General features: G+C 50.5%; 1 protein-coding gene across 1 annotated transcript in view; it reads left to right on the forward strand.

Annotated features, from left to right (window-relative positions):
- The window catches only part of LOC119387236 (ecdysone receptor-like), a 183508-nt gene that overhangs the window by 885 nt on the left and 162671 nt on the right, over nucleotides 1–19952 (forward strand).

Here is a 19952-nt window from a genome sequence, read left to right on the forward strand (position 1 = left end):
GAAATCTACCTTGGTCTCTTTCCAGGCCAGCTATCGCGGGCCTCAGTCGCCGGGCTTTAGGTTATCGTGCAAGCCGCGTAATACACCTCTTGTTACTGCTCGCGCTTATGCTGCTTCTGGGGCATTGCCCGTGACTTGTCTTGTAGTAGGTACACGACATCCCCCCCCCCCTTTTTTTTTCTTTTCTGCCACCCATCCTACTCCGAAGATCATCTCATCCGTCGCCCCCCCTCCCAGCAAGGATGTTTTGGTCAGTGCCGTGCCATCCGTGCAGCACCTCGTGGGAGCTGCCGGCGTGCCGCCGGGAGCCGCTGACCTGCTTTTTAGGTTCGGCCCGGTTCTGATGCAATCGGGCCCCCCCACGCTCTCTCTCTCGTGGAACCCAGATTCTTCGCTTCGCCGAGTCATTCTCGCTTTTTCTTTCTTCCCGCTTTGCCTTTTTGCATGCGGTGTTCCCTGTCAAAACGCGTCCGACCGGTTGTCCAGACTGCCACGGACGACAGCTGCATCAGACGCAGCCTGCTGATACACCGGAGGCGAACTCCGGGGTGAAAACGATCTAAGCTGTGCGCTGGACAGCCACGGCACGCTAACGACGCTCGCGCAAAGAAAGCCCGGTCAAGAGAGTGACAGGTGCCTGCCGGCCTTCGGGTATGCGGCCGCCGCCGGGTGTCGCTTCTGATCGTCCCGTAGCCGGCGAAGTCTCTGGAATGTACCGGGACATTACGCGAGACAGCCTTCCAAACGACTACTCACGCGAAAAAAGAAAAAGCTGCGTCGGCGCAATGCCCAGCACTTTCTCGTGATGTACCTTCGCTTTGGGTCTACTCGTGTGCTAATACTGCGTTTTTTTTTTTTCCCGAGAAGAGAAGACGGGCGAGTTTCGTGGGGACGTTATATAATCGTCGGTTTTAATAAACTCACATTATCTTGAACTTGAGAGCAGTATTTAAAGGGACTCTAAAGTGAAAGAGTAAATCAATTCAGATAGATAAATTATTCTTTCAGAGCTCTATTCTCATTAGTTTCGCCTTCGTAGGATAGTGATTAGAAGAGAAAATGAAGGTCAAAGTTTCATGTTTTAATTTCGGCTCGTGAACTTCAGTGTGACGTCACGAATTTCAAAGCGTATTTTGGCCACATTAGTTCGGTGAAGTAAGTTTTCTTGAACTTGCTATGTTGAGACTTCGGGTCCCTCAGAACGCAATGTAAACAATTTTTTGCCGATTAGCGACTACATAGGCCCTAGCGGCAGCCATCAAAATCTGTGACGTCAAGGCAAGCTGGTGCCTAAACTTCACGGAGGCGTCACCACTTGTATTTTCTTTGGGCGTTTTTTTCGCTTACCGAGCGTCTTCTCGCGTTGAAAGTGGTGCCTTCGGTACTGTGAAATGTTAATTTACTCACGAAAAAGAAAACGTTCTCTTTAGTGTCCCTTTAATTATTACCCGGGTGGAGGGGGCATGAGTTAAGACTTCATGAAGCTAACGAAAACCCGCCTGCCTCAGAGTGAAGCCGACGACGCCTTCGCAGCGAGGCGGTGTTTCGGACGTTTGACCGTTACTGCGACTCTGCTGTAACCATCCGAAAGGGCTTAGCTGACCTTTGTCCTTATAATGGAAGGGCAAGGGAGAGTGCGCTACGTCATCGCTGCTGTCACGCCATTGGTCAAAATACATCTCGCAGAGTTTCAAAGTGCCTTTCCAAATGATGGAGACAGAATGTGAATAACTCTGAGCGCGCCAAATCTTTTCAACGATATCTTTTGCTGAATTGGCACGTATTACGATTAGCGCGTGGGGATCCGTGCAGGTGGAAGACTTGAGATGTAACGGCGCATGTAAATGAATATGCGCGTGAATGAATGAATGCGCGCTCTTAGTAAATGAATATTCAGCGACGAAATTGCAGTAAGTGGCAGTTCCATTACAGCGCACCATTCGTGAGCAGCAAGCCCGTTGGATGTCCCTTGCTGTCATGGTTGATAATGAGGGCAGTAAAAAAATCTACTGGGAAGAAAAAATTATGCCATATCCACGAAGTGAATGATCATTGAAGAGCTGGCTCGGAGATAATCGGGTTTTGCCAGCGTTATTATCATCATCAAGGCTCTCGAAGAACAAAAGGAAGACGACTTCTCTTTCGCGCGAGCTGCGCCTGTAGCGGTCGCCTCTGGAACTAAGGTTACGCTTACGGCGCGGGACTTTGCCCCAGCTAAAGAACCTGTCGAGCCAGCTCCTAAAAATTCAGGAATGTGCAACCATGTACGCACATATTACCGATAGCTAGACGCCGACATACCGTCAGATGCCATATCGTGCATTCCTTTCTTGCGTACGGGAGTTTGCAGTCTTTCAGTTCCTCGCAAACGCGCCATTGCACGTACAGTGCTTTCTTCTGAGTTTACCCGCGTGCATTTTGGACACCTTCCGTCACCGTATGTGTGCCATTCGCCTAAACAATGGATTTACAACTTGCCAGAAGAAAAACAATAACACAAAGAAGAAACGTTAGTTTGGTGCAGACTGCTGCGGTACGTCTATCACCTGGACGCCATGTTGGACAGCTTCCGCGACAGAGTCCGCCAAACGTCAACATGTAGTGCGTCCGCTTGTAGAGGGTTAGAAGTGCTTCAGGATCTGGTAGAAAGAGTAAAAAGGGAGAACAACTGATGCACGCGGAACACATACGACAACGCTCATCGTTTGATGGCATGCGGATACACAGAAAACGCAAGGAAACAGAGTAAAAAAGGCCGTGGAATGTAAATCATGCTGTTCATGACATGCGTGTCATGATTTTCATGATATGACCTGTCATTTATGTTCGTGATAAGGCCATGTTATGACACACAAATTTTGGTATACATCCGATTAACGGAACGGCCAGGGAGCCCAAAGGCCGTGGAATGTAAATCATGCTGTTCATGACATGCGTGTCATGATTTTCATGATATGACCTGTCATTTATGTTCGTGATAAGGCCATGTTATGACACACCAATTTTGGTATACATCCGATTAACAGAACGGCCGCAAGAGCCCAAAGGCCGTGGAATGTAAATCATGCTGTTCATGACATGCGTGTCATGATTTTCATGATATGACCTGTCATTTATGTTCGTGATAAGGCCATGTTATGACACACCAATTTTGGTGTACATCCGATTAACGGAACGGCCAGGGAGCCCAAAGGCCGTGGAATGTAAATCATGCTGTTCATGACATGCGTGTCATGATTTTCATGATATGACCTGTCGTTTATGTTCGTGATAAGGCCATGTTATGACACACCAATTTTGGTGTACATCCGATTAACGGAACGGCCAGGGAGCCCAAAGGCCGTGGAATGTAAATCATGCTGTTCATGACATGCGTGTCATGATTTTCATGATATGACCTGTCGTTTATGTTCGTGATAAGGCCATGCTATGACACACCAATTTTGGTGTACATCCGATTAACGGAACGGCCAGGACAGCACAAAGTCGTAGGCGGCTAGATAGATAGATAGATAGATAGATACGCTCAAAGTCGCAGAAGTTCGCTAAGAAATGCTTCGCATTTAATAAGGAGGAACAAGCTGACAACTGCCACCTAAAGGGACACAACGCCTTCCTGCTCCTTCGGGAAGGGTCACAGAGCTCAAGTATAGTCAGGCAGTGCTGTTATGTCGACCATAACATCGATCACCATTCACCATAACACCGACCATGCATTCCGATCCGTGTTGCATATAAAGGTAATCTGAGCGGACAGCAAGTTGGGATTACTAAACTGGAGTATGTTCCTGCGATTGAAAACGCAAGGCATCTTTACTGATTTTCTCTTTCCCATTGAGACTGACATAAAGTTTACTAATGCTGATGCTAGCCAATGTGCTAGCACGAACCCTGAGGGTTATCCTTCGAATGCACCTCTCGCACCTTTGACGCGCGTCGTTTCGAACGCCACTTTTGCGGCGCTTTTGATGCAATGCGCGTGTCGTTACGAGTCGCTCGATCGCGCCATCATGTCGTCCCCATCGTTAGAACTCGGCCGAAGAGCGCACTGCTGTATACACTGCTATCGCTGCCAGTGCGTTGGACGAAAACGGCCATCAGTGCGCACTGCCCCGTCGGCTGCGGCATCGTGAAGAGAGAGCGCGCTCTGCTTTCCATTGTGTGCTACCATCGACGGGGGTTACCTCAGTCCGAAAAGCGGCGTCGTACAGTTATATGCTTCCTTTAGGTAGCAGAGTTCTGCGCCTGCCTTCCAAGCACCGCTAGCAAACGTGCGTTGCGGTGAAGCTGACGCTCGGGGCATTTTTTTTTTTTTTTATTTCTCGACGGCGCCTCTGCTGCGAACTGGATTGACACTATACTCATCGACAGTCAAATTAATCACCGGTCTTCGACACGCCAAACATGTCGATCGGCGACACTGTAGGCATGTCGCCTGCAAAAACGGAGTGCGGCTTCGCCGCATAGTAGTAGTAGGTAAACTTTATTCACCGCATAGCCGTTGTTGCCAGCCATACCTACACTCTGAGAAAGAAAAGGAGTCCTTTGACTTCTTGCTACATGTGTGCCTCACCGCTCTTTAGAAAGACATGTTGGGGTATTTTAGCAAGTTACGGAAATACGGTACCGCTCCTCCTTTCTCACTCGTTGTGCTTTTGCCGAAGGCACTCCAACACCTTACAAAAGCTTCAAAAATTGCTGCGGGGTTGAAACGCCTCATTGTCGCCTCTCAGCCTGCGCACTGTTAACGAGGAACCTGTCATTCGGGGGGGGAGGGGGCACTGTCACTAGAACTGGGAGCGGCTTAAGCACAACGAGCGGGAAAGGAGGTTCGCTTCGGTAATACCGTACCGTATTTGCGTACCGTATTTCCGCAACTTGCTAGAAGACTGTTGACTCTTGTTACATGTAGCAAAAAAAAAAAAAAGAGTCAAGGTAATCTTTTTTTTAGTGTACGCGCAACTCTGCTACCTAGAGGCACCATATACAGTAACCCTACTGCATCGGAAAAAACAGCCACCCCCTCCCCCTCTCCACCGTTCTTTCGTCCCCCCAGTCCGGTCGGGACGTCGTCGTCCTTTAACCGGGGAAAGGGCTGCCAACGTACACCACGCGCGCCTATTGATTGAAGCCGCGGCGAACGACCGTGGCCGGGACCTTTCTGCATGGCTGATTTCTCCCCCGACGACACTGCCGCTGCTGTCGACGCGCTCCGCTGCCGCCAACTATCTTCGCTCTCGTCCTCGACACTGTGGCCATGCAATAAGGTTGCGCTCCTTTACTACTGCGCGCCGTCAGATAGATACCGGCGCGCGCCCCCGCATGCATGCCAAGTGCTCGCTACTGGCTCGTTACAATTGTTGCCGTGCGTTGTGGCCGCATTTGTGCAACTGGCCACCGCGCTGCGTTTTGGTCTTCTGGAGCAGAGTTCCAAAAGCTTTGAGTTCATGTGTGTTCTAGAAGCTCCACTGGCCGGCTAACGTATCCACGAAGCACCGGGATTGCCTGAAATTCGCTGTTACGATTAATTCCAGCGTAAGTGTTCTTTGTGAGAACGGTGGCCATCGTATTGTACTGGTCTTAAGAACGTTTGTCGGTCCGGCTGTCATGGTCATCGCAAGTGGGTCACACGTAATAATCCTGCCTAACAAAATCCTATTTTGCCTTTTACTAACGAAATTCGTTTAGCAGCCTCATGTGCCTGAGAAATAAAAGCTTCGTAGCTCGCTGCAGTATTTTACTCCGCGCCTACGGTCTTTGGAGCAATATTTAAAGGCTATGCCATCTAAACGTTGTGCCAGGTACTAAAATGGAAGGCTGTGGACTAAGGTTCCTTTCTCGAGGTGATATAAAAATCTCTCAAGACGCTTTTAAGAAGACGTGATGGATAGATACACCTGCACCGCACGAACGTGTTCATTAAGCCTTAATGTTAAGGGGGAAATATATTTGTCAGGTATTAATTAGCGCGCGAGATTCGAATGTCTCAGTATTCCATCCTTGAAAACGAATTTGATGTTTCCTGTCGCTCACGACCGTGTGCTGCGTATTTTCCTTCGTTCTTTCTCGCGAGTTTTATGTTAGGCCTATAATGCATTGTCTTCGTGATTACCCCAGTACGCGGTTCATGAAACGTACACAGTGAAGGTCCGTGTGCGTCCAGAATCCACGCGTTCTTCGTAATAACTCTCCGCGATTGGCCTGTGGATCGACTGCCGCATCTTTACCTCTCGCGACTGTATAGTCGGTCTAGCAGTCAGGCGCTCATGCGCGCCTGTAATTTTGGTATATACATGGGATCACCGGTTATTCGATTCCAGCTCGAGCTTTCTTCTTTATTCCAAGGTGTTCTCGCTTGAGCATACTTGTCTTGTCGATTTCGGTCGGGACGATTTTTGAAGGGCGAGATATTTAAGAACGCTATAGCATCAACAAAAATGTGCCGGTCGATAATTGCATCGTATACGACGGCGACCGTTTTATATACTCACGATCTAGCGTGCTTGGCCCACCAGTACAGGTCATGTCTGGCTGACGTGAGCGACAGACATGGGGACTCGGTACAGCGCCCTTAAATGAGCCATTAAGGCTTACTTTTCCTTTGGCCGTTTCGCGACCGCGCGCATTTTGTTCATTCCGCCTTGAAATAAAGGCGCTTGCGCTCCGACGCTTACACGCTTCGGGGAGACTTTACTACCCAGCCATTGGTGTTCTCTATTTGCTTTCCTTTTCATTCTTCTTTAACCCTTTCTCATTCGAAAAGCTCGCGGCAACGAAGGAGAGTGTCTCCCACTCCCTTGTGCGGTGCAGCGTCAGAGAAAAGGCGGCGTCGCGGACGATTGAGGTCAGTCGCGCTCTGAGAGGGTTTCCGTGATCTCTCTTCCTTTGCTCCCTTCGATGCCGGCGGCGGCGCGGTAATTTCGACTCTCTTGCTGTCCCTCCGCCGGCTGTGCGGCGGCGGCGGCGGCGGCGTTGCGCCACCGACCAGAGAAAGGAGCGTCGGAATGGGCCGCCGTCGCGGCCATCTTGCGGCAGCCTCAGGGAATCGGGAGAGGGCGTAATCGTCTGCAATCAGCCTGCCGCCACCGACTTCGGTAACGCTGTCATTTGGGGGGGGGGGGGGTGGCTTTTCCATTGCTGCTGCTGCGTACTGCGATGGGGAGGAGGAATTATATTTAGGACTACGTCGGGCCGGACGCCCCCTGACGACGAAGAAAATGCGTTGCCTCTGTACGATCTGATCGGGTTATTTTTTTTTCTCTTTTTATGGCCCCCTATAAGGATCTCGTGTATGGTACCGTTGTCGGGCTTGCGGTAATGACGACGTTCGCGAGGACCTCTAGCGACGCGTGGTCGTTAAGATAGGATTCGTGTACGCCGCAAAAGCTTCGTAAGGACGGCTGCCGACCAATCGTACGCGTGAGCGTTATGTTAGATAAGGTTGCCCCGGCTAGTACGTCAGAAACTACACTCTAAACGGGGTAACCGATAAATGTGATTTTGTGCACCTATAAAGTAAGGGTTATATTAGCTTTAAAAATTACAAACTTGGTAACCCTCACTATCGGTGCGCAAGGTCACATTTATGGGTTACCACGTTTAGAATGTAAATGCTAACGCAAATACTTGTGGACTAACTCCATGGCCCGTATGCACAGAGAAACGGTTTAAGGAAGAATATTTCGCTACAGAAAGAAATTCGTGATGCTAAGCAAGAGCGAAGTCGGATGGCCAACGGCACAGGGGCAGAAAGTTGAGCTGCGAATTTATGGTCATTTTTTCTATGGGAAGCGAACTTTAGTTCAGGTATAGATAAGACACCATGCCGAAATTAAGTAATAAATTTTTGGCTTGCTAACGCGCAGGTCACCGCACTGCAATAAAGGGGGCGCTTTTAGCATCCATCCATCCATCCATCCATCCATGCATCGCTTTGCCGTTTCGGGCCCTCGAGTCTCGTTGCTTCTACAGGGCTATAGTTCTTACACAGCAGCGGTTCGCCCTTGACCAGAAATGTGGATTTGGCTGGGGGATGTTGTAGCGCGTCGTTTTACGTCAGGTATCCTCTGATGTGTGTACAGATTTCGGAGGGTCCCTTCCACCGCCCTCCTCCCGGTGTAGGATAACAAACCGCTTATTCTTTATATGGAGTAGCTCTTCAACAGAATGTAAGAAGGTAATTTTGAGGGCTCCTTCCTTCGTCTGACGCAGCCTTAATGAAAACCAGAAACGTTCTAAAAGATCTGCTGCAGATTAATGGTACGACATGTGGCATTCCGTGGGCGAAACATCATTGGCTTGCGGCTGTACTGCTCCTTCTTGAAGTGGGGCGTGCGGTCTTGACTGTAGCTGTCTCGCTTGCGATTGGCGTGTCACTGCTCGCGTTGTTTTATCAGCGGTAAGGTGGTAGATGCGCTTAGCCATTCTCCGCCCCGTTACTCCTGTTGGATGGCGTCTTGGGCGCAGCGATTGGCCAGCTACGTTCGGAGAAGGAAGGGCCTGTAGCCCGGTAGCCCTTTCCCAATCGGTTGCCTTGACAGCGCGGCGGGCGATTTTCTCTGCCTCGTTTTAGTAACAAGAAAGGTGTGTGTGCGCTCACACCCGTCATATATCCTCCTTTCAACGTTGTTTTATTATTATTTTTTTTTTATCGGCGCCTCTGGCATTTTGCTCTAATCGATCGCGCGACGCCTTGCGCAATGCATTCAACGAAAAATGGCTGGCGCGGTCGCATCTGCTTGCTGCTTTTAAAACATTTGTGTAACGACAGAAAACCTCAATGAAACGACGGGATCCTATGACGGATAGTATATTTTTCGAAATAATGAAAATGGATGTTATTGTGCTATTCACATTTGTTATCCGTTTGTCGCCCGAGCTTATATACTTTCATATTGCCACTAGAACGACCGGTGGGAAGCGCCGTATTAAAAAAGATAAGGACGGAGTCGGGAGAACAGAATCGGTTTAATATATCGGCACTGCTTAGGAATTGAAGATGCCTGATCTAATGTCGCTACTGAATCAGTCTTTATGACCTTCTCTTTATTCGGTCAGCGCGACAGCAAGCTCGCTCACCGGTAATTGACTGATAAAAGTGGCTCGTGAAGAGGCTAACTCATTTTTCATGTCAGAGACGACTTTTTGATTCTTCGCTTTTTCTCTCTATCAGCCTGTTTTGTGCAGTATTCATTCTGGAGGGTACATGCACGCTTACTCCATTTATGAGTGACCTCGCATGTCTTTGGAAAGCAGGTAAGTAGAAGCAAGTTGTATTGTTATATGACAACCCCCTCCCCCACGTTTTCTTTTTTTTGAGACGTCAGCTAACCCTTAGTTCGAAGAAATACAGCGTTAAAACTCGTCTGAACCTATATTTGCTGCGTATACGTTGGACAATCTTAAAACACCCGAGCAAAGATGCGTGTTGTGCCAGTACGACTAAACGATGGCGGCGTTCAACGTCGCTTTAGGTTCACTCTAATCACTTCACAATTGACGTTAACTAGACACGGTCAGGTAAGTCAGAATGTTTGGCCTTGATTGTACTGACACTTGAATGAAGTAGCCAGGTTTGACACCGACCAAAAGCTTTAAAACAGAGTTTTGAACCAGCGGCGCTCGAATAAAGACCCGACATTTCACTCTCGTTTCTCGTCCTTTCGGTAACAGCGACGGCATTTCGGCGATGCGACAATGGCGTCATTATACGTATACGATTCCTTCGGTTCCCCGGACCCGCCAGGTGCATGTGCTCGCGCTGCGGCGGGCGAGGGCCCGGCGGTTTGCGAGTGTACCATTGCCGCCGTCCGCGAAGCCCTTGTTCGCCCCGGCGTGCAAACGACCGTCCGCAGCGGCGCGCTGGCCTGGCGTGGTGAAAGGCGCGCTCGCACCCCCCTCTTGCGCAAACCAGCTGGGTGCATGCGAGGAACGTCCGCCGTCGCCCCGTGTGCCTCACTGCAGATGGGAAGTACAAGGAAACGCAATTAATAGCACCAGAAGAGGAGCTCGGGGAAGAGGGATTGTAAAGAGCAGCTCTACATATATGCGTATGTCGCAACGGAGACTCTTTCTCTCGGCTTGGCTTCTCTTCATTGCGTGGTACTCCGTGCGCCGGACACTATTGTACGGGGTCTCTGACAGGGCAGAAAAAAAAAGAGGGGGTGGGGTGGGAAGGGCCCACGAAGTAAGCTTCTGGAGATGCGGCAGGTGTATTTACAGAGGCAGTCTCTTATCTCTCGAGGGAGGCCGTTCGTTTCGCGCCCTGGTTCGAGTTTGTACGTCACCTGAGACTGCGCGCACTTGATCCTCTCTTTTGTAGTCCTCTTACTCTTCTTCGTATTGCCGAAAAGCGAACGATTAGGATGGAAGTGACTCTCGACTACAGTATCGCCGATTTAACGAGGGGGTTCGCGTCAAATAGTAACAATGACGTTTTGACGTAAACGCATAGACTAACTGCTGTGTGCCGAGCCGATTTGTAGCGCCTTGTCTTGTTTGTTCGTGCTTTAACAGCGGGATGTAATGGGCAGGAAAGGAAACAAAGAGAAAGCGTAGAAGTTGCTTGTTGTCCGCACGGACCAGCGTGAGTTGCCGCGATAGAGACCGGTTGCACGTAGAGCAGGGGAGGAGTTGTCTAGCGGTTTGTGGCAATGATTCTTGTTACAGACCGCCAGTGGAAGTGGAGGGGGGGGGGGGGGTCTGTAGCGAATTCGCCGCACCACACCACGACGCCCTGCCCTTGGCCCCGGCGTTCGTGGCGGTGGACCGGCTGCTTGCTCCGTAGCGCGTGTCGTGCGTGCCCCCGGCGGCGGGGCCTTCGTGTTAACCGCGTGCCCAATTACGTGGGCCCCGCACGCCGCAGCCGGCGAAGAACGAGCCTCCTCATGCAGATATGCGGGGGGTTTTGCGCTGGCTCGCTCGTCTGGGACCGTGACTCCTCTGGCCTTGACCATATGGGCGAAGGAAGAGAAAGGATGCATCTGGGGAGAAGAAGAAAGCGCCGCTGGCTGTGCGCGGTCGGCCCAGCAGCCAGCCTGTCGAGGCTTGCCTGCTGCATTGCGCCGCCGCCGCCGCCCTTATCGCAGTGTGCTGGAATACAAACTGCTTTTGGCGCAAAAAAACAAGATGATAGGAGGCGATCGGGGCTTGGGGCGACTTGCTCCTCGCATCGCCAAAGCGGCGGCACGATTGCTAATCTCCTTGTGCCACCGGAGCGGCGCGCGCGCGATCTCTTCTTCTGCACTGCGGAGTGCGCGGTATTCGGGAGGGCGTAGTAGTATAGTGCCTCGAAGGAGCCACTCGGGCGAGTCTTCTTCGAGTGTCCTTGATGGCGTTCACTTGCCTGTTCGCGGGGGTAGCGGGTTGTTATTGAAGCTGCTGTTTTGGCGTATCCTCTACTGGAACGCGTGCTTATACATTTTCTTTCTCCCCCTTCCCATTCCGTGGCTGCGTGCGGCGATAGTCACGTCATATCTCTTCTCCTTTTTTTCTAGTTTTGCGCCGGCAGCACTCTGACGGTGCATATAGAGTGCGATACAGCCGTTCGCGGAGGGGGGCAGCTGCTCGTCTTCACCCGCCCGTATATCCGTATCGATCGAACGTTCGACAAGGTCCTGCGGGCTTAGAAGTCGAGCTCGCTCGATCGCCCCCGTGTGGTACGGTAAGCCGCGGGCGATTTGCGATCCGAGGCTCCGGTAATGGTTTTGGCCCGATGCATCTGCCGCGTTCTCGACTGTGACAGCTTGCGAAAGAGCAGGAGTGGTTGTGCATACACATGCACCCGCGACGGGCCCGCTTATAACGAGACGCTATTACTGGCTTCGGTCAGGTAACGTGCAGGCAGGTGGAAAGAGACACGGAACGTTAAAAAAATAAAGAAAAATTGAACATGGTGGTGGATGACGTGTCTTGCGACACGTCCGCGTCATTTTTAGCTGACCTCTCTCCTTTCTGTCGTTTACTTTCTGTTTGTTACCTCTTCGTACGCTTTAACGTTTAAGCCATTAATCACCATATTTAAATTATCTGTCGCATATATTCCTCGCTGAAAGAACACTGGATGTACGAAAGGAAACGTCGGGCGAGGAGTGGCTGCTAATACGATACATTGTGCTGGCAGGTATCAAATGCCATACTGAGCGAGCCACGCGAGAACATCCCGTTATAGTCGAGGACGGCTGTCATCCGGCGTTGCGTTGGCTCGCGCCTTCCTTGCGTCTTTGCGTAATGATGTACTATATATTAGCGGAGCCTCCACGATACAAAAGAACGTTGAAGTTAACTGAGAAGCGACCTTCCAGTTTTCCATAATTCTTTTCCGACCCGGCTGGCCGTTTCGCTCCATTGTTTCTATAGTGGAACAAACTTGTGTGTTGCGAGTGTTCTTTTTTTTTTTTTGTTTCCGCGACGCTGGGAGGATTGTGTTCCCATATAATGGAAAGGGGGAAGGCGAGGGGGGGGGATTGAAGCGCGCGTCTCAATGATGCGATATGTCGCAATATATAATAGGCCTTTTTTTCTGCTGTATCGCACACGCGCACGTACACACACGTGTGTGCACGACGACATAGAGAGTGTACAGACAAGCGTGGGCGAACCCCCCCTCTCCGCAATCATAATCGCTCCGCTTGCCGACCGTTTTCCAGGAAAATTGTATATAAAGAATCAACGCCGCAGCAAAGCGAGACGATCGCGCTTGCCGCGTTTCGCCTTTTTTTTTATCCTTTTGTTCACAGCAGATGTACCCGCGTGCGCCTGCGGGGCAGTGGTGTGGTGGGTGAGGGCAGGTATCAGCGAGGCTTGCTGCTGCTGCTGCTGCTGCAGAGAAAAGAACGAGGAAGTTTTTTTCCTCCTCTCTTCCAGGTACGCGTTGTTCGCCGCCGATCTAGGTCTGGCGAGTCCACGGCGACCAAAAGTCATCCTCGGTCGTCTCCTCTTCCTTTCTCTCGAGAGAGCGGCCGTAGTATATAAGCGTGGCTGACGTAACTGCTCGGCCGGTGCAAGACACCGTTTAACACGCACACACACCTTGTAATAGGAAGAAAGAAAGCTGCGGGTGTGCACTCTATCGGCACGCTCTGTCTCACTGACAGGTTACGTAACTTACAGTGATTACGCGGTGAAGGCCACACGGAGAGCCCCGTACGTCATTCACCATCATCTTGCATCCAAATCTGCGCGCATTGATTTCTGCATTTCGTGGGGTAGAAGACAGGCGCCTCAGTGACCTAGTAGATTACCTTCAGTGTTCTCGTCCGCCACGGCCGGTGGTGTAGCGGTTGCGATACTCGCCTGCTGAACCGAAGGTCGCGGATTCGATGCCGGCCGCGGCGGTCGCATTTAGATGGAGGCAAAATACTAGAGGCTCGTGTACTGTGCGATGGCAATGCACGTTAATCAACGCCAGATGGTGAAAATTTCCGGAGCCCCTCCACTACGGCGTCCCTCATAATCATATCGTGGTTTTGGGACGTAAAACCCCAACAGTTATTATTATTAATTCAGTGTTACCTCCAGTTTCCTTTTCATCCCTTACCTCGCTGTCGCGATGTATACAGTAGCAGATGGGCCGTGTGTATTGTTGTGGACCCTTTCCGTTCGCTCTGGCTCCGGCTAACTTTTGCAAAAAAAAAAAAGAAAAAGAAAAAAAAAAAACCCCCGCCGATAATTCTTTCGCGTGTTCCGCAACCTGAGCGGCAGGATCAAGGAAGAATTAGTGGAGGACAATGCACGAGAGTAGAGTTGCGATGTGGGTTTGTCGGTTGGTCATATTGAGATGCCTCTTTTTTGTTTTGTTTTTCTCGTGTGCCATAACTGCGACGACTGAATGAGACAGGCGTGTGTCTTTATGTGTGCCTTCGTATTATTGTGGTTTAATAACTGTCAACAATGAAATAAAATATACGAAAACTCTCGTCCCTTGCCAGAATAGAGTCTGGTTTATGATTGACCGATCCGACGCGCAATTCTTACGCCGCGGGCTATCTGTAGCGGCCCATGCGGCGCGTGCGCGTTGGCGAGTCCATGCCTGCCTGGCTGGCCGACGCTACAAGTGCGTGGTTTCACGCAGTTTGGCACAGCTCGTTGATTTCGAGCGGGGGAAAATACCGCGTTCCACGCGCTCGGACGGGGTTCACGGATGAATTCATAACCGGTTAATCGAGTCACGACCCGTGATGACGGTGAAAGTCCGCGGCCACGTTCTCTTTCGTATTTTCCTTTTTGTTGTCATTGAAAGAACCGTGTCGTGCTTTACAAGGCTACGCGATGGAGGTGACGTCAAGGCAGAAACGAATTATTCCCATATACAATGCATAATTGAGCTGTATAGTGCGTGAGTCACACGGTGAAATAACGGAAAGAAAACGAATTCTGATCAACGGACAGCGCCTGTAGCGTTTACAGGAAATGTTAACTTACACGAAATGCTATCCATGCAGTAGGTAGGAAAAAAACGAGTGTAGTTGATCTAAACTACAGTTTGGATTGCGAGCGTATGGTTATGTCTAATGGGTTCTCTGACGTGGACAATAAGCGGTACGTAGAAAATGCGCCTTACACGTGTCGTATATAGACCTTTCCACAGAAGAGAAAAAACACTGCCATGCTGGGCTTGTGGCATGGGGAGTACAAATGCTGACGTCACACCTTCGGCAGTGCATTTTGGGGGGTCACGCCTATTTAGCGCAGCTATAGTGAGCACAGCCCAGAGAGGATTATGGCGGCGCCCAGGGAGCCGTTTGTGAAAAGGCCGTGGACAAAAAAACCCTTCTTCTCTCCATTCTTCCCTCCATGGGGAGAGGATAGCCCACATCGTTTGGTCGACAAACTTCCCAATTTCCCTCGACGACCGGAACATTGACGCTTTCCTCATTCTCGAGGACACTCAACTATCCATTGGCGCCAAACGTACGTGTCGAAGTCCGCAACGAATTGTTTGTTCAGCGCACCCGTTCGTTCAGTGCGCCTTTTGCGGGGGCTCTTAACCCTTTGTGTTCTTGTGTACCTCCTCGCGCTGATTAAGGGGGTGGGGGGCATCGTTCAGACCCCTCTACGCTGGCGATCTCTTGTCCGTCAGTCATTTGGAAATGCGTCTGTCACTCTGCGTGGTTGCCTTCGGAGAAGGGCCGATTCGTAACTGGCCGAACTACCCTGTGCTACAAAATTAAATTCGAACGCCACATTTGCAGGTTGTGGGTAGTGACGTCATCCTTGGCTCTTTACTCATCGCTAACGAAAAATTTAGTCGGCCTTGTTTGACCGTATTTATATGTGTGTGACAAAAATAGGTCCACCTGTCGAATTATGGGCCGGCCTGCCCGAAGCGCTTTATTCGTGTTAGTGTTTTTATCCATTGACTCCCACCTTTACTATGGATAGAACAATAAGGGACAACATAGTCAGAGTGGCAACAGCGTTTCAGTTCTCGCTATACACTGTGCCACTGTGTACGGTACCTTAAGCGTTCGCGACAAATTGCGGCCGCAGTTATAAGTTAAACTCTTTGTTTAACCGCCGTTGTCGTGAGGTGCATGACGCAGCTGAGCCAGAGCGTCACCGTGCGAGGCTTTAATATATCGATACGCAACGCTTCCCGGCATCGTACGGAGCGCTGTGGCCTTGGTGCAACGTATACGTGAAACATAATCAGCGAAGTGCACGAGAGCTAACGAACGAATTAGAAGGATAGATTCTTTTTTAAAGGACCAAACCCGCTTCCGGCCGCGTTTCTAAGCGCGGGCGCGGTGAATCATTCGGAGTCGAGGACCTTTCCTCTCGTACATTAGGCGTCGTGGAATGGCGCAGGTTGCAGGATGCCCGAACGGTGGTGTACGTGTGTGCGTGGGCGTTTTGTGAGTAATTACGCGATGACGCACATCGACGACGTTGGCGAATGGGCCTCGGCGTTCCGGTTTTACCCGCGGGCGCGCATTGTTGCCTGTTGTTTCAATAGTCGCCGCGCATATTTGTATACGACGTTGTCGCCTCCGATATATTGAATGCGCCACGAAAGACGTGATATAGGAGGGTAAAGTTAATAAATAACAACAAAAAATGTTAATGGATTATTATTGTTATTTATGGACTTCGTGGTGCATCTTGCTACGATCGTCTCTGACGTGGCTACAGTCGCGCTCGAAATATATTTAATATATTCGCAGGAACCACGGAAGCGTGCAAGGGAGAATATGTACCATTTGAGAATAGGCAGTTATACGTCGACCCACACTCCATGAAAGGTATTGTAAACCAGATTTAAACCTCACATGATCCCTTGTGACCTTGCCTTAGGCAACTATAGAAGGCGAAATCCATATTCTCCTTCTTTTTTTTTTATCAGTCGATTTTATTGGCCCCCTCTCTGAAGCTTTCTTCACCCAACGTGGTTTTGCAGTGCCTCCGGGACCGGCCGAATTTCGACCAAGCGACGATGTCATGATGACGTCGCAATTTTTGGCGTCCTGTGTGTGACGTCGTAGGGTCAGGTCTCACGCGATTATTTTTTGCGTCACTCGCCGCCGACGGTCACTTTTAGCGTTTAATGAGGCATTCTAAGGCTTTCGCCTTAATAACTGCGTGGAACTCCACAGATCCCTCCAGAAGAAACCACGCGCCCCATTTGCCTCAGCTGTCTTCTTTTGGGTGTCGCGTTCGTCTCAAAACGGCGAGGTTGTCTCGTTTCTTTTTTACTAAAAACTGAGAGAAAGCAGAGAAAGAAAACTTGCGTTCTTGTCGAGAATATTCCTCTCCGACCTAACTCGCCTATTCTGGGACACGAGAGATCTTTGCCGAAGAACGAGGGCGGAGCTAAAAGAATGAATAAAATAAAGTAAGAAAAAAAATATAATAGCACGAGCAAAAGACGTAGCGCGGCAGGAAGTTGCTTTTTTATTTTTTTTTTTTTCGAGTGCCCGACACAGCCACCACGACACTGCGGGAAGCTATTGTTGGAGGGGCCCCCTCGCTACGTCGTTACCGCCGGCATTCGTGAGTTTTTTTTCGAGCGACACTTCGCTTGCTCGAAGGCTGCCCAGATTGTTGTATTTTACTCGGCTGCATGGGCGTTCACTCGGTTATGTCGGTGGGACTTGTATAATGCAGTGTCGTTTTGCTGACTGCCGTAATTCGAAGCTGGGCGATGCCACGGAGCGGGCTTTGAAATCGACTACACTTTCCGTTCTCTCTTTCTTTTATGTATTTCTTTCTTTCGTGCGCGAAAGAGAAATGGAGGGAAACGCACCGGGTTTGGTCTCGTGTTTTTACTTACCGTCCTTTGGCAGCCTGGCAGCCTGGTGCGGTTAGAGGTGCGCCGAGCGCGGATTGCTCTTTCGGCGCATTTAAACCTCGCGGGATGCCGTGCCTTTGCCAAGCTGTTAACTGGGGCAATTGCCAGCGCTTTGTTTGTATCCTACACTGCAGTTTCTTCGACCGTTCGTTCGCATCGTTCGTTCGTTCATTTATTCCTCCTTTCTCAACACGCGTGCTTAATATAAAGAACGCTTCCCGGCGAAGTGAAGGAAGCTGCATGTCTGCGTAGCTGGCTCATGCGCTTACGGCAAAGGCCGTTCCCATAGACGTGGGTTTCGCATTTCGGTGGAGGCGAAATGCTAGAGGCCCCTTGTACTGTGCTATGTCAGTGCACAGTACAAGTTAAGGTACTTGCCAAGGGGGTCGAAATTATGCCCCCCCCCCCCTCCCGATACGCGTGCCTCGTAACCATATAATTGATTTCGGCACGTAAAACACCAGCAATCTTTAATTATTTTGTAATGGTCGTATCTTGTCTGCGCTCTGCTCTGTATGCAGCGCTGGTTATACGATCGAATGCTGCGGGAGCGAATAAGAAACCATGACTACCATGAACCTCATCCAATTAACGGCCCAATTCGTAGTCCTAACTTAAAGCTAAAGGACCTTCAGCGAACAGCTGTCGCTTTCTTCGTCACCAGTACAGCCGATTAACCTTCGGGTCAGCAGTCGAGCACCACAACCTCTAGACCACCGTGGCGGGTCCCACCAGTACGTATTGAGCGGCAGCATGTAATCAGCGTCTGTGTTGTAAGTTCTCTTGTGTCCGTATCTGCACGCCTTACTAGCTCAACTTTTTGCCGTTCTAACTGATCGGCTGTTTAATTTTACGTAAGCAAATCAATGCTAACCACACTGCAACTGCCTGTCTGCAGTGTACGCACATTCGCCGACACCTGAACCCCGATCGGAAGAAGATATAGGACATCCAAATTTCGCTCGTAAAGGATGGCTTTAGCGTATGCGCGAGACGGTCGCGAAGCACAATGCGGAATTACACCACCACGGGGTCCGGAACCGAGGCTGGGGCGAGTGCCTTTGACATTCCCCGCACTCGGGCGCGTGTTGCGAGTGTGTAGGCGACCCCCCGTTGTGGAAGACCGTGTCTGCCGGAGTCGACCGACCGCACGCGGGCTTGGCTCTGTTGTCGTCGCTGCACGTGCGGCGCAGCTGCAGGCCAGCCCGGCGTTTTCCTCTGCGCCGAGGTGCTTGCTGCGCCGCGTCGGCGGCGTCGACCACATGTTGGATGCATCCACAACACGTACAGTATATACACGCCCGCTCGCGCGATCCGCGCCCACCAATATGGCGGCGGCATGATGAACTCACGGCGAACCTGGACGGTGTCACTTAATCTATAGGTGAGGTGCACGCTCGGGCCGCTCCTCGCCCTACTGCTGTTCGGTCATATAAAATTACATAATCAGCTCTGAATTATGCAATTGCGAGGAATTTATGTTTGATCTCTTGACAAAGATGTGGAAACTAGAAATAAATTAAATGGCACCTCTCAGGCAGTTAAAATAACAATAAGGCAGATATGTTTATATATGAGTTGAGGAACATCACCGCAGGTAAATCTATACAGACGATTTGAGAATGTCATATGCACTAATTACAATACGAAAATGCGAAGCAAGTGTGTGTTTTGTATAGAGAAATTTAATCCGAAACGGGATCGTTTCGGATTAAACGGAACAAAAGAATTGTGTAACTGGAGGGGGGGGGGGGGGCGTCACTATAACTCTCTATAGCGCTTAGCAAATTGTAGTATGAAAATAAACCGTACGTGTATGCTTACTAGTACATGCGGTATTATTTGTTTAGGACTGTGGCTGGCTTGGGCAAGTACAGCCGTCAGCACGCATAACACGAACGCTCCGTAGCGTGGCCTGAATCGGTTTGATTGACGCCAGCGCCGCGTAGCTTTAGGTTCTGTTGCCGAGATGTTACCAATACATGCCGACATACTATCCAAGCATATATCGAGGTATTATCTCGGCAACAGCGCCCAGCACTTCGCGGCTGGCATCAGTCAAACCAGTCCATGCCACGCTGCGGAGCGTTCGTGTTAAGCGTGCTGACGGCTGTACGTGTAATACCAGACTCTTTCTAAGAATGTCGCCTGATTAGCCCGCATGCGTGTGAGCGCTCGGACGCGCGCAGTCTCAGTGGCTGTATACCATGGGCTGCCATATCACGCTCGCCGTATAGCAGCGCTTATATACGTTTCACGCAGGGAACGCAGAACAGCCCGCTCCTCTTCTCGTCTGCGGCGGCTTGTTTTCGCTTTCTGTCTGCAGCTTGTAGCTGGCGGCTCGCTCCTGTAGCGTCGCACTTGACAGATGCTCCGCGCGCTCTCGTGTGTCATATTATTCCGTATAGGAAATACCTTATTATGTACATTTCTTTCTGTGCGCTCACGCTTCCGCTCGGACCGCTCGCAGCGCGAGAATACGGTTGGTTGCGTTGTACTCCGTTATATACGAGCGACTTGCTAAATACGCTGACAGTGCGTTCGAGCTCCGTGTCACGCGCCGGGCTAAGTCATATATAGACCCCGTCGTGTGTAACCGTGTACAGTGGCGGATGCAAGCCGCCACCCGCGTTTACAGACCTGTGGTAACATTTGAGTCGTGTTA

The sequence above is a fragment of the Rhipicephalus sanguineus genome, chromosome 3 (assembly GCF_013339695.2).
Source record: "Rhipicephalus sanguineus isolate Rsan-2018 chromosome 3, BIME_Rsan_1.4, whole genome shotgun sequence".
NCBI lineage: Eukaryota > Metazoa > Arthropoda > Arachnida > Ixodida > Ixodidae > Rhipicephalus > Rhipicephalus sanguineus.